Below are 15737 nucleotides of genomic sequence, written 5' to 3'. Positions count from 1 at the left end.
CAAAGTCAGCGCAGCTCTCTACCAGGAAATTCTACTTCATGCTTCCCTCTGCTGACCAGCTTTATGGAGATGCTGATTTCTTTTTCCAGCAGGACTTGGCCCCTGCCCACACTGCCAAACGTACCAAAACCTGGTTTAATGATCATGGTATCACTGTGCTTGATTGGCCAGAAAACTGACCTAAACCGGCATAGAGAATCTGTGGGGTATTGTCAAGAGGAAGATGAGAGACACCAGACCTAACAAAGCAGATGATCTGAAGGCCAATATCAAAGCAACCTGGGCTTCCATAACACCTCAGTAGTGCCACAGGCTGATCGCCTCCATACCACGCCACATTAATGCAGTAATTCATGCAAAAGGAGCCCCAACCAAGTACTGAGTGCATAATATACTGTACATGGACATACTTTTCAGTAAGCAAACATTTCTGTATTAAAAACACTTTTTTTTTGTCTTATGTAATATTCAAATTTTCGGAGATACCAAATTTGGGGTTTTCACAAGCTGTAAGCCATAATCATCAAAATTAAAAGCATGAAATACTTTAAATATTTCACTCTTTGTGTGACGAATCTATATAATATACAAGTTTATTTTTTTTAATTGAATTACTGAAATAAATTAACATTTTGATGATATTTCAGTTTTTTAAATGCACCTTTATTTATTTATAATTTCTTCTAAATTTGCGTGTATCTAAACCCAAAAACAAAATGTAATATATTGTAGTTTACCAACAAATAGCTGTATAGGCTGCTTTCATTTTCTCTTCTTCAGGCTATTTTTTTTCTTTTTTTTTCTGCCTGGTGATCCTGCCAATAACACATTTGCAGTCTTTAACCCTTTCATGACTAAGCCTATTTTTGGAATTTGGTATTTACAAGTTAAAATCCATATTTTTTGCTAGAAAATTACTTGGAACCCCCAAACATTATATATATTTATTTTAGCAGAGACTCTAGAGAATAAAACGGTTGCAAGAGAATAAAATTGTTGCAATATTTTATGTCACACGGTATTTGCGCAGCGGTGTTTTAAACGCAACTTTTTGGGAAAAGGGACACTTTCATGAATTAAAAAAAAAAACGAAACAGTAAAATTAGCCCAATTTTTTTCCATAATGTGAAAGATAATGTTACGCCGAGTAAATAGATACCAAACATGTCACACTTTATAATCGCACGCACTCATGGAATGACGACAAAGTACGGTACCTAAAAATCTCAATAGGCGACACTTTACATTTTTTTTTTTACGGTTACCAGGTTAGCGTTACAGAGGAGGTCTAGTGCTAGAATTATTGCTCTCGCTCTGACGATCGCGGCGATACCTCACATGATTTTAACACCGTTTACATATGCGGACGCGACTTCCGTATGCGTTTTCTTTGCTTCGCAAGCTCGCGGGGACAGCGGGCGCTTTAAAAAAAATTATTTTATTTTTTTTATTTATTTTAAAATGAATAAATTGTTTTAAAAAAATAAATACAAATTTGATCACTTTTATTGCTGTCACAAGGAATGTAAACATCCCTTGTGACAGTAATAGGTGGTGACAGGTAGTCTTTATGGAGGGATCGGGGGTCTAAAAGACCCCCGATTCCTCCTTTACACTTCAATGTATTCAGATCGCCGAAAACGGCGATTCTGAATATTGTATATTTTTTTTAAACCAGCGCCATTGGCAGCCGAGTAAACGGGAAGTGACGTCATGACGTTGCTTCCGTGTTTACTATTCGGAGACTGGAATGACGCCGATTACAGCGTCATTCCAGTTCCTCCCCAGCAGCCGGAGGCATCAGATTGTGAATCGGTGCTCCCGATCGAGCAGGAGCACCGGTAACAGCGGCGGGAGGTCCCCTCCCGCTCCTCTGGCATAACAGCCGAGCGGCTTTTAGCCGCTTCGGGTTGTTATGGCTGGATAGTCAATCGTCCGCTGTAAAAAACGGTACCGGGATGATGCCTGCAGGTGCGGCCATCATCCCGGTATACCCCCCGGAAGCCGAGTACGCACATCTCGGCGGAAAGGGGTTAAGGTGACAACACTCACTGCACTGTGTATATGAAGAAGCAATGTTGTCACCCCAGGCCAGGGATGTGCAATTGACGGAACTCCAGCTGTTACAAAACTACAAGTCCCATCATGCCTCTGCCTCTGGGTGTCATGCTTGTGGCTGCTAGAGTCTTGCTATGTCTCATGGGACTTGTAGTTCTGCAACAGCTGGAGGTCCGCTAATTGCATATGCCTGCCCTAGGCTGTTCACTCCTGATTTGGACTAAAGGATACCACCTTCTCCTTATATCCATAACATGGTGGGGGGGGGAGGGGGGTGAATTATGAGGTTCATAGATCAGAACTGTGTGAAGCTGATAACATCTACACATATTAACCACTTAAGGAGCAGAAGGATTTACCCCCCTTGACCAGGTAATTTTTTGCGATATGGCACTGCGTTATTTTAACTGACAATTGCGCGGCCGTGCGACGCTGTACCTAAATACAATTTATGTCCCTTTTTTCCCACAAATAGAGCTTTCTTTTGGTGGTATTTTATCACCTCACAAGGGGTTGTATAGGTTAGTTTTAAAAAAAAATAACAAACATGTTATACTTACCTCCATTGTGCAGTTCAGTGTGCACAGAGTGGCCCCGAACCTCGTCTTCTGGGGTCCCTCGTGGCTGTCTCGGCTCCTCTCATGGAGATTCGGGGCTCAGGTAAGTAAAACGGGGGCTCTGGGGGGGGGGGAGGGCGGAGAGTGCAAGGTGTTTTTTCACCTTAATGCATAGGATGCATTACCCCTTTAACATTAAGGTTAGGTTCATACTATTGCAAATTCGATGCGGGTTTCTCCACATCCAATTCGCATGTCAGGAGATTGTGACCGGCTCTCTATGAAGCCGGTTCGCACGCACCTCCGCAGCGGCTCTGGTGAGAATTGTTCTGTGCGTCTTTTGGTCCGTTTCAGTTCCGAATTTAGCCAATAATTCGGACTGAAATTGGACCTGAAACAGAGAATGGAGACACACCGGATTCCTGCTGTGGACCGCTCCGTGCTGCAGTGTGAACCCAGCCTGAATGTCACCGCAAGTGGATCACGTTTTTCTTGTATGTTTCACAAACACATGCAAAACTGTGCAAATATTGTATGCATTCATGAAATGCAAACTTAGTTAAACATAAAACATATAAAGACGGACAATTTTGAAAAAAAAACAACAATATTTTTTACTTTCTGCTATAAAACATATCCAATATTTAGTAAAAAATCTGAATAAGCGTATATTGATTGGTTTGCGCAAAAGTCTACAAACTATGGGATTTTTTATTTATTTATTTTTTATACTAGTAATGGCAGTGATTAGCGACTGTAGGACTGTGATATACTGCGGCGGACATTCAGACACTGACACTTTTTGGGGACCAGAGATCCATGTCTCTGCTTTACAGGAACACAGGATCAATACCTTCCCTACTGACAGAACGGCAATCTGCCTTGTTTACCATCGCCGTTTGGCCTGTGTACTGTACAATTGGTGGGCACCGGCAGACACTGAGTCCGCCTTTGGGTTCCCGCTGTGTGATTATAGAGGTAATGGGTCACCGGCGGCGTGCATACGCGCCTTAGACCCAGATGTGTCACATCACGTATCAGGTACATGATCTGGCACAAAGCGGCTACCCTGCTGCAGTATATCTGTGGTAGGTGGCCGGGGAGTGGTTAAGAATGAATGTCACCTCAGACCGCTGGGTATATGTGAGGGTTTACAAGTAGAATTCCAGTCTAAACTTAACTAGTCTTAAAAATAAATGTCCCCTCCCCCTCCTAACACCTATGTGGACTACCCTGTGTAAAAAAGATCTACAATTCTATCTACCCTTCAATCTACCCTTTTTTCAGCCCGCTCCAGTCATGTGATCTCCTGTGTCAATCAGCGGGGGCTGCAGGGGAGTGGAGAAAGCGCTCAACAACTGCTGGGAATTGTGACATCAACCATCTGTTATCAGCAGTCCCTCCTCTCCCCTGCAACTGCCACTTGTTAAAACATGGAGCCAGATCATGTGATTGAACTGAAAAAAGGGGCGTTTATACATCTTTCTTACACAGGTCAGTCAGCATAGGTGTTAGGAGGGGGGAAGGAACATTTTTAGTACCAGTTAGGATTAGTGTGGAATTTTACTTTAAAGCAGAACTTTGCCCAAAAGGAAAAGTTCAAATGTTTGCCTCCTCTTTAACGTTTGGAACTTTTTTGTTTGAGTGGGGGGGGGGGGGGTGAGCAGCTTGTTTTGGCAGGTACCCACTCCCACCCAGATTGTCTTGGCAATCTGTACAGATGTTCAGACCCCCCTGCCCCCCTTATTTGCCTGCACCATCTTGAAACATGTCCCAAGTCCCAGGAGACTGGGGGTCTATTCACACCATATGTCAGAATCAATAACAGAACTGACATTCCGTCACTACACTGCGACGGCCATCTTGGTACACCCGCACTCAGCCGCAGTAAGCCTGCAGTCAGAAGGCAGCAGCGGACATCTTTTTACACCCATCCAAGTCTTGCATTTGTAGCAGCCACAACCCATTGCAGGGCGGCCTTGACTTTATGGGCTTACCAGTTGCCTTCTCTTGGCCTGCTCTTCCGTGTCTAAGGGTTCCCAGGGTTGATACCCAACGACTTGTATACTGACACAGATAAAGTCCTTTCAAAAGGTTTTATTTTGCAGAAGAACTTTCATAAAGCACAGTCTCTTAGGGAACAGAGGGCACGGGTGAAGAACTCAGGTACCTTGAACTGCAGGTCTAACAAAGTCTCTATGTCCACCCAGAGAGTAGCCACTCGCAGCTGAGTACTTCAAGGCTGAATAGATCTCTAGCCAAAGATCATGGCAGTCAGCACGTTGACTCAAAACTTGAACAATTAACTGAAGGTGAACAGGAACTTTTTTCCGTCGTACCTGGAAACGATTCCCGATTCCTCTATGGTACTGAAAAAGTGTGAATTTGTCAATGTCCTTCCCAACTCAGTAACCAGGCACTTCTCAGGATGCCACTTGCCGGCCCTCCTCCGAAGAGTCATCACCCGGTCATTTCCACGAGCTGTGGTATCCCTCCAAGCCGAGAGCACACCCGGACACTTTGAATCCTCCCTAAGTTATTGCGCCTCAGCTCCAAGACTGGGGAACAGACGGATCCCTACTCCAGACCAAACAGGTCTATCAGGGACCACTGACAGTAACATGCGGCAGGGTGTCGAACACCCCATGACCGGGACCCCTCACGGAGCTACCCTGGTCCTGGAACCAGAACAGACCACACGGGTCTCACGAACAACTCCGGAACCCCGAACACGTGACCCATACCTGCTTAAGTACCCCCTCCCAGACTCTTCAGCGGGCCCGGCACTCCCGCTGATTGGCTTAGAGAGGGCCATACCCAAACATCCAACCAGGCCTGGTTTTAGCCTGTCATGTACACCTCACCATTAACATGACCAGGCAGAACTTCAAACATGGCCTGGCCAGACTGGTGTTAAGGCCTACCTACACAATTAACCCTCAGCACCTTAGGTTCCTGAGGCAAAAACTACATTTACAATGTGTGTGACATTTGTTCCCTTCCATCAGATTTACCAAAACCATATAATATGAGGTCAAACCTTAGGGATTTCAATGTGTATGCAATTAGGCAGGCCCTTCCACTACATGGTTTTGGTAAACCTGAAGGAAAAAATCAGCAGACAATCTGATAGTGTGTATGGGGCTTTAATATCAGTAAAATGTCTTTGATCCCCCTCGCTACATTCCCTTCCATTTGGGCTTTTATGAAATTCAGAGGACCTGATGGACTCTTAATCCTCGTACACATGATCGGGTTTTCCACCGGGAATTGTGTGATGACAGACTGTTGGCCTAAAATCCGAATGTTCGTACGCTCCATCGAACAATTGTCGGATTTTCCAGGGACAAATGTTGGATGGCAGGCTTATGAATTTTCTGAGGACAAATGTCTGTTGTCAGATTTTGTTTTGATCAGGGTTGCACCATGTCCTAGCAACACAGTGAGGTCACAATCACCACGCCCCCCCACGGGCGCGTAAACCCTTGTACACACGGTCAGACATTCCGACAACAAATTTTGTCCGAAACTTGTGTTGCATACACATGGTTGGACAAAGTTTTCGGAAAATCCAATTCGTTCTGAACGTGATGACGGAATTAAGTTACGATGGGACTACGTTGAGCATTGAATCCTCACATTTCTCACTTGTGGGATACTTTTCTTTCACTTGTTCCCCTCACCATCCTTATAACCTACGTCCATCCCCTCCATCCCCCTTCCATTGTTGTTTATCCTTTTCCTTTCTTTCCCCTTTTCCCTAGGGGTTTACTCTAGATCTGCCTTACAGCACATTGCTTGTTCCACTTTATTGGCACACCTAATTTTTCTAACCACATCGTTCTACCCCTGGTGATGGAGATAAATCTCACGCTTGGGTGTCACCCAAGAAAAGTCTTATGACAAGTATAAACCATGATTTAATATAAATATCTTCATATAGATCTCGGCTTGTGTCAGGTTCAATGCCTCTCCCAGCCGCCGGGGGAGGCTCCCCCTGGTTACCTGAGCTGTCTCGGGGGCATGGGTGTTCGGGTAAGTCCTCGTGAAGTGTTTTTCCATATTGTAACCATTGTATCTTTTTGATCATATATTACCTTTTACTATATACCTAACTGTGATCTCTATATATATTCCTAGACATATGTATTTCCTGAGGAAGCTGAAAAGCGAAACTAGTCGAAATACGTCATTTTTTACACCAATTGCAGACCATTTGTATTGTCAAATGTTTTTATACTCAAATAAATTGATGAAAAAATGTTATGTCCGTTTTTTCAATGTTCTATACCCTGTAAATCGCACCGTAATAGTCCCCCCGCTCTTTCTCCTTGGTTGACATTTCTGGCTGGGGACCAGATCTTCTCAACAATCTATTTCATTGGGACTACGTTCAGGCTAGTAGCCAATAGCTTTGGTGTAGGAATTTGATCTGAGCATGCGTGGCACTTTGTGCGATCGGAATTCTCTAAAGTCCGATCGGACCATGTTGTTGGAAAATTTTATAGCCCAGCTCTAAAACGTTGTCGGTCGGATATTTAGACGGAAACAGCCCACACACACGGTCGGATTATCCGACAACACGGTCTGATCGGACATTTTCCATCAGAATGTCCGACCGTGTGTACAAGGGCTAAGAGCGGCCATTCTGGTACGCCGTCATATCATATGACGGTGTCCCAGAATGAGAGCTGCACCACCCCGCCAACATTTGATGGTGGGCGGGAGGCAACTAGTTAAAGGGGAACTCTCGCATTAATTATTAAAGTGATAAATTGCATTTGTGGCCTTTTGCTTCACATTTAACTGCCTGGGTCTGTGATTTCAGGATTTGAGGGAAACAGACTGACCGTTGTTAAGTCAGATCAGTTCCCCTTTATGCCTGAGTGCATAGCCCACTCTAGACCTGTTTAAGTTGTTTCTGTTATTTTGGGTTTGATTAACATTATTAAAGACCACAGTTTGCCATTCTTCACTATTGAGTTATCCGACTACTGTTTGTTTGTTTGTGGAAAGTCTCCCAGTAAACAAACTTCCTGTTCACTACATTTGTGTCTGTTTTACTGTGTTTGCAATTACACTGTTTGCCAAAGGGCTGAGACAGTGAAGCCCAGCGCCGCATGGGGTTAACAAAACCCCGTAGGCAGAGGGCTGGCATGACTGTGTGAACAGTGCATGTCAGCCCTGCATGATAGAGGGCGCGGGATTGGTTAGCCCTTGTACACACGGTCGGACATTCCGACAACCAAATCCGTCGGACAAAGTTGTCGGAAAATCCGATCGTTCAGAACGTGATGACGTTATTTCGTTACGACGGGACTACGTTCAGGCTAGTAGCCAATAGCTTTGATGTAGGAATTTGATCTGAGCATGCGTGGCACTTTGTCCGATCGGAATTCTCTACACATGATCGGAGTATGTCCGATCGGAGCATTTTGTCGGAAAATTTTACCAACAAGTTGGAAAACTTGGTCCGTCTAGGACTCCGACGGAAACAGTCCGATGGAGACCACACACAGTCGGAATATCCGACAAAACGGTCCGATCGGACACATTCCGTCGGAATATCCGACCGTGTGTACAAGGGCTTAGAAGTGTAGGTGGAGGGGTTTACAGTGCAGGGAAGCTGATCCTGCCCCCTCTACGAGGCAGCATTCCGGAGGAAAGTTTCCCACCCTCCCTTCCTACGATTGGGTTGTATATGTCAAGGTGTGTTGTTTCTGTGTTGCGTGTTGTTTTGTTTTTTCTTTTCAGGATGAGAACATGGAATGTCGCGGCAGTGGCTGGTGTTTGGTCTTTGTGGGTGAAGGAAGAGAGTTCTGAATGAAGAGTCGGGATCTGACGGTGGTACGGGTCCTGAGGGTGGTACCCCAGTTAGCGGAGGTTATTTGGAAATTGGTTATGGGGGGCATTGCGTTAGGTGGGTGTCTCTGAACCAGCCTGTCGGCTTAAGGCCTAATAACCCACGTCAGAGGGACTGCAGTGTCGTATTTTTTGGATATAGATGAGTGTTATTGGTGGACCTGCCAAGACCAACACTAGGGGGAGCTGATGTTTGTCGTAACTGATGTTGTTATTGTTTTATTATTGTTTTATTATTGTTTACATTATTTAAAGTGCTTGTAAACCCTTACAAACCACTTTGACCTACAGGTAAGCCTAGATTAAGGCTTACCTGTAGGTCCAAGAAATATCTCCTAAACCTATACGGTTTAGGAGATATTTACCTGAAGACAGCCACCGCTGTCTACGGCGCATGCACCGTAGACAGTGGCACGCAGGCGCACTGGGTAAGCCGCAGATCGCGGTGATAAGTTGTATGATCTTATTGGTTGACCATAAGTTGTATGGTCGACCATAAGTTGGAGTATAGGTTGGTAGCAGATGCACATATGTTATACACTAGTCAAGTTCTTTAGGGTTGAGAGGCAGAGTAATGGACTGAACAAACTTAAAGCAGTTGTATAGTCTTAATTTGAACTTTTACCTACAGGTAAGCCTATAATAAATATTAATATTATGGCGCCCTGTTTTTTTGTTTGTGTCTCCCTCCCCTCAGATAGCATTGCTCTGGGACATCCTATATAGTTATTACTATGGCTCTGTGTCCCGTGATGTACGATAAAGAAAATAAGATTTTTATAACAGCTTGCCTGTAAAATTATTTTCTTGGAGTACATCACAGGACACTGAGGTCCCTCTCCTCTTTGGTCACACGTGTATTGCTTGGGTACAAAATTGAGGTTCTCTCAGTAATGGGAGGGATTATATAGGGGGTGAACTTCCTGTCTTAGGGCGTGCCAGTGTGTGTCCATGGCCTAAAGGTGGCCTATATACCCATATAGTTATTACTATGGCTCTGTGTCCTGTGATGTAATTCAAGAAAAGTATTTTACAGGTAAGCTGTTATAAAATCCTATTTTCACTGGCAGGATATCTAAGAAAAAAAAACTTTGCAACAGATTTACAAAAAAATTATTTGCTTATCTTAATGCATTCTCTGCATGAAGGTAAAAAACACCCTACCGTCTGTCTTACCTACCCCCATCCCTAAACACTTACCTTACTACTGTCACTGCTCCAGTATTGTCTCAGTTCCAACATCGCTTCCCTCATTTTTTGTTTTCACAGGAGAAACTGAGGGCAGCAAAGCCATGGGCTTCTGTTGTGGTCAGTTAAACTCCTGTCAGGAGGGAGCAGGGGCATGGCTTACCAGTGCTATGTGTGTCTATGGACACACACAGCCTAGGTCACATGCACGCACATGCCTTCTTGGCACCTAGCTTGCTAAGGAGGTGCCCAGAGAAGGGAGGCGCAGACATCATTGGCGGAGGACTGGGTGATGGCTTTCCCATCCTGACTAGACGTCATATGACATTCTGTCAGGAAGCGCCGGTCCCCTGCTGCGGGGGCTAGGCAGCAGCACGATCTGTCACTGCCCATGTCCACAGGACACAGCTGATGACTAATCAGAGTACTGGTTCACTGCAGGTACCATGTGACCACCGTCGAAAAATTACAGCAGGTCACATGACAGTTGTACACAATCAATAGTTTCCTTTCATGACATTCATTGTACGTACCTCCCAACTTTTGAACTTCAGTATGAGGGACACCAGATGGAAGGGATCTATAGCACATGAAGCATGCCACAGCAAAATGTGTGTGGCCAAACTCTTAACAGTGGGAGAGGCTTATGCAGTGGGGTTAAAAAAAAAACTGGGCTTCCTTATACCCATACAGTGGTCAGCAGTAACAAGGGTCACAAGGGCAGAGGACAGTGATCAGCAGGACGTTGAACGGGAGTCAGTAGGCAGGGTACAGAGATCAGCAGGAGGGAGGACAGGAGTCAGTAGAGCAGGGTACAGGTTGTCAAATTCCACCCCCCCCCCCATCTTCCTCTTAATCAAAATCCCTCCACCCTCTCCTAGCACAAATTACCACCCCCCCATTGCTCCTCCTAGCAAGAATATCCCCCCCAAATTAATCTTCCCTCTGCAAGTAGCCCCTCCTCCACAAACTTCTTCCCCTCCTTAGACCAGCGCTCCTCCATACAGCACATGACATGGGCCGGATCCATAGATCAGATTGTACAATGTATGATTACCACCCCAATATCCACATTTCCTGCTGCTGGAAGATGAGCAGCTTTTGGGGGACACAGGGGGGCACTAATCATAATGTGTACAGTGCAATCTATGGATCTGGAGCCACCTGCCATATGGAGGATCACTGGAATGACAGAAGTGGGAGAGCACAGCCGCTGACACTTCTCTCAGCAGCCCAGTATGCTTTCAGTGGGGGGTTGGCCTGGAGGGGCACAGGTGAAATCTGGAGGGAAGGCATGGGAGGCAGCCCACCGGGGGGCAGTCCACCCAGGCTGCCCACTCTACCACTACAGATTCAAGCATGACATGACTCCTCCCCACCTACCGCATCCTGTCTGTATGACAGCCGAGTAGGAGGAGCTGCAAACCACGTGTGTATGTATGTGGCAGCCGGCATGTCTCACTGCCAGCTGCCTATCACATTTACACAGCACTGGGAGACCCGAGACACAAGCCACAGGTTAGGTGATGATGCCCACTCTAGTATGTGCTTGTGGGCAAGCCACTGGAGCCAAGTGCTGAAACTTGTTCCAGCACTTGGCACCACTCTGGGACAAAGCCCTGAATCGTCGGTTATGGTGTGGGGTTGTTTTTCATGGGTTGGGCTTGGCCCCTTAGTTCCAGTGAAGGGAATTCTTAAGGCGTCAGCATACCAAGACATTTTGGACAATTTCATGCTCCCAACTTTGTGGGAACAGTTTGGGGATGGCCTCTTCCTGTTCCAACATGACTGCAAACACCAGTGCATAAAGCAAGGTCCATAAAGACATGGATGAGCGAGTTTGGGGTGGAGGAAGTTGACTGGTCTACACAGAATCCTGACCCCCAACCCAATAGAACACCTTTGAGATGAATTAGAATGGAGACTGCGAGCCAGGCCTTCTCGTCCAACATCAGTGTCTGACCTCACAAATGCGCTTCTGGAAGAATGGTCAAACATTCCCATAGACACACTCCTAAACCTTGTGGACGGCCTTCTCAGAAGAGTTGAAGCTGTTATAGCTGCAAAGGGTGGGCCAACTCAATATTGAACCCTACGGACTAAGACTGGGATGAAGTATATGTGAGTGTAAAGGCAGGTGTCCCAATACTTTTGGTAATATTGTGTATGTTGGCCCATTGTAACAATGACACAATTGTCATGGCTTTTAGGAGTAATAATTTTGGCAATGGTCTACCATGTTCTTGTTCAATCCTATGTACCATGTATCAATAAAAAAAGTAAAATCTTCTAGTTTTGTATTACTCCTCTGCCCTCAACACTGTATTACTGATCTCTACTCAGCTGTGTGCAACGTCCCATAGACAACAATGCAAAAATGTTTCTTCATTGCCAGTATTGTAATATACTCACTTAAGCCTCTTGCAGCTTAAATAAGCTCAGTACAGCGTTTTTGTTTTTTACTGATCTAGAATGCAGCCCATTGTTTACAATGTGCCTGTACACACAGGCGCATAAAGAAGGGCTGCGTATTCTCGAGTAAAAAAAAAAAAAAGAGAAAAATGTGTGTTCCCGGTCAGTATTCTGCGATGGTGCGCACATATGCACGCTAGTACACGCAAATGAGCGTAAATATGAATTTGTTCTACTAAGGAATGCATTGGCCGTGCATATACATGTGGACACACACATAAATACACATGAATGCATACAAAACAAAAGCCTGAAATTACGTCCATAAAAGCAGATGTTCAAACATCCGTACCGCGTGCAAGAAGCCTTAGAATCACGTAAACATCTCTGTGCAGATATTCTGGAAACACAATTTTGATTTATATTGCAAACTTTTGGATATTTCTATCCATGCATCTCCTGCGGTAGCCCTCCTATCCATGATTCCTAGACCCCTTAAAGTGGTTGTAAAGGCACAAGCTTTTTTTTATCTTCATGCATTCTGTGCATGAAGATAAAAAAACCTGTGGGCAGCAGCCCCCCTGATACATACCCGAGTCCCCACTCGAACCAGCGATGCCAAGGAAAGCCTTGCATCTCCGGGGACTCGCACTTCTGATTGGCTTTTGACAGCCGCAGGAGTCATTGGCTCATGCTGCTGTCAATCACAGCCAGTGATCCAATCAGGAGATGGAGAGGGCGGGGCCGAGCTTCAGCTCTGTGTGTGAATGGAATGTGTCGGGGGCGTGCCTGATTGGGTGCCCCCACAACAATCTGCTTGCTGTGGGGGCACCTGGCAGGAGGGAGGAGCCAGGAGCTCCAGCAAGGGATGCAAGAAGAGGAGGATCTGGGCTGCTCTGTGCAAAACCACTGCACAGAGCAGGTAAGTATAACACTCTTAATATCGATTTAAGATGGTAAAAAAATACGTATTAAATGGGGGGGGGGGGAGGGTAATTAATGCACAAAACCAAAATGTGAATATAAATGGAAATAAGCTGCCAACATAAATAAGTGATTTCACACAACTCAAAATAGATAAAAAAGAATTAATATGCAACGCTAACTAACCTGTGTAACAATATGATGATATCAAATATATAAATCAAAAACAATCGATGAATAAACACAATTAGTGAATAATAAATAATAAAAATAGCAGCTGAATGGTAAAGTGCCAAGAAATAAACAAATCTTCAAAAGTGCAATAATAAATAACCCTGCTTCATTGAAACATTCACCAAAAGTGCAATATAAGTGCATTAGTGATGACATAGCTAAAAAATATATCTAGTGAATGTCCAAAAAATTCCAATACAGCGCACTTAAAATTGAACAAAACATCCACTGAACCATATAGTAGAAATCCCAAACAGCAGGGATCAGAACTCCTTACTGCAGTCCATATGTGAAAAAAGTGCAAGTGCAACAAACGATCGATGTAAAAAAAAGAGGACAATGTCTATTCCATCCAATCACAATCCGAAGTGCGCCCCCTGTTTCCCCCAGCCTCTCACCTCTAGCAGCGCCCCCCACGGGCCAAGTTGAGCTTGGATCGGCAAACAGTGCAGACTTCCTCAAATGATCGACCTCCAATGGTCACCTCTACGGAACGCACGGTATCCAGCGCACAGCTTCAATCTCTGATCTCCAGACTCAGCGGGTGTAGTGAGGGTATGTGTAGTAAAAGAGAAAGGTGGCTCCAATTGTGTAGTATTTTCAATACATTTATTTAATCCAGCACATGTAGTAACTTACATTTAAAAAACACGGAACTCAGCAATCAGAACGAATACTTCAGGTCTCGGCCACTGTGGGGACACTCATATTTTAGTGTTAGGACCACAGATACCAGGGTGCCGTGACGTGGCTCTGTGGCTCACGCATGCGTTTGCAAGTGCGTGAGGACTAAATCCCTGTTTTTAACGCATACTGTTAGCCCCTGTACACACGGTCGGACATTTCTACAACCAAATCCGTCGGATTTTGTCCATCGGATTTTGTCCGACGGATCTTGTCCGAAACTGTTGCATACACACGGTCGGACAAAGTTGTCGAAAAATCCGATCTTTCAAAACGTGATGATGTAATTTTGTTACGATGGGACTACGTTCAGGCTAGCAGCCAATAGCTTTGATGTAGGAATTTGATCTGAGCATGCGTGGCACTTTGTCCGATCGGAATTCTCTACACATGATCGGAGTATGTCCTATCGGACCAGTTTGTCAGAAAACATTTCCAGCAAGTTTGAAAATTTGGTCCGACGGATATTCCGACGGAAACAGTCCGATGCAGACCACACACAGTCGGATTAACCGACAACACGGTCCGATAGGACACATTCCGACGGATTCTCCGACCGTGTGTACAAGGGCTTAGACAGGTTCATTCGGTTGTCTGGGAGCTGGTGGTAAGTAGGCTTTGTTTTTTTCCTGGGCATTCCCCAGGCCTTTGTTGTTAACTCCCTGTAGCCAAGCCCCCATTAACCCCTGTCATGCCGGCTTTGTTGATTGCCTTTGGTAATACCACGGGCCTCTCTTTCTTACTGCAGCCAGAGCAGTTATTCCACGTTGCTGGAAATTATTCTCTGGACCTTCTCTTGGGGAATAGACAATTGAATTAGACTCCATTAGAGAATTGGAATGGCAGCTGGCACGGGAATTGGAAAAAGAGGAACAGTTCTTCTACACTTGGACTGCCTGGTTGAAGTTTCGAAGTTCACCTGAATGTCTGACTTGGGCTAAAACGGACCCTGGCACTGCTCTCTAAGCCATGATGGAGTGTCTCTGATATTTTTGTGTCCTTGCTACCCTCTATTGCCCTCCCTAGACCTTTCCCCTTTCCCCCATGCTACTTCTCCCTTCCTCCATATTTTCCCTACACACATAGATGTGTCCCCCACCACAATTGTGAAATATATGACTACCTAACTTTTCACTAGATTACCACACCTTTTTTTCTTTTTATACACTAGTTTGGTAAGGTATAGCCTTAATAATCATTAGATATACACCGTATCTGGAACTGCTTTTTAAAATGGAACTTCTTTGTTTATTGTAAACTTAAAGGGTTTGTTACCCCAACACCATGGGCGTCCGCAGAACTTTTTTCAAGGGAGGGCATAATTTTAGGGTCACCCATGAGCCGCCCCTTTTCGACAATGTCATTATCAAATTATCATGGTCAGAGACTGCAGACTTAGTACAATCCCTAGGATAAGTAATGGATAATGGCCAACAGGCCCTCTTACCAGACCCAGCAAAACAACACCAGTGCTCCCTCCGGCTGGACGATCGCCGACGCGCCCCGGGGGCGACTCTGGTCAGTAGTGTAGCATGTCTGTACCCTGGCAGTGACTCAGTCTTTCTCTCTCTGGCGGTGCTGGGCAGCATGGCTCTCTCTGGTGGTGTGGGGCAGTGTAGTTCTCTCTCTGGTGGTGCTGGGCAGCGTGGCTCTCTCTCTCTGGCTTCTGCCCAGCACAATCCTTGTTCTTTTTCCTGTAGCACTCTCTCCCTCAGCTTTTTTTCCCCAGGCTACAGTCTCTCAATCTCTCGATCGAGCTGTATCCTCCTCCCTATGGAAAATGGGGCCGCCAATCTTTGGGACTACATGTCCTATGAT

This window comes from Lithobates pipiens, unplaced genomic scaffold (genome assembly GCF_037356315.1).
Source record: "Lithobates pipiens isolate NorthernLeopardFrog02 unplaced genomic scaffold, aLitPip1_a1.2 Scaffold_1, whole genome shotgun sequence".
In the NCBI taxonomy this organism is placed as follows: domain Eukaryota; kingdom Metazoa; phylum Chordata; class Amphibia; order Anura; family Ranidae; genus Lithobates; species Lithobates pipiens.
Note: the sequence above shows the minus strand (reverse complement) of the source record.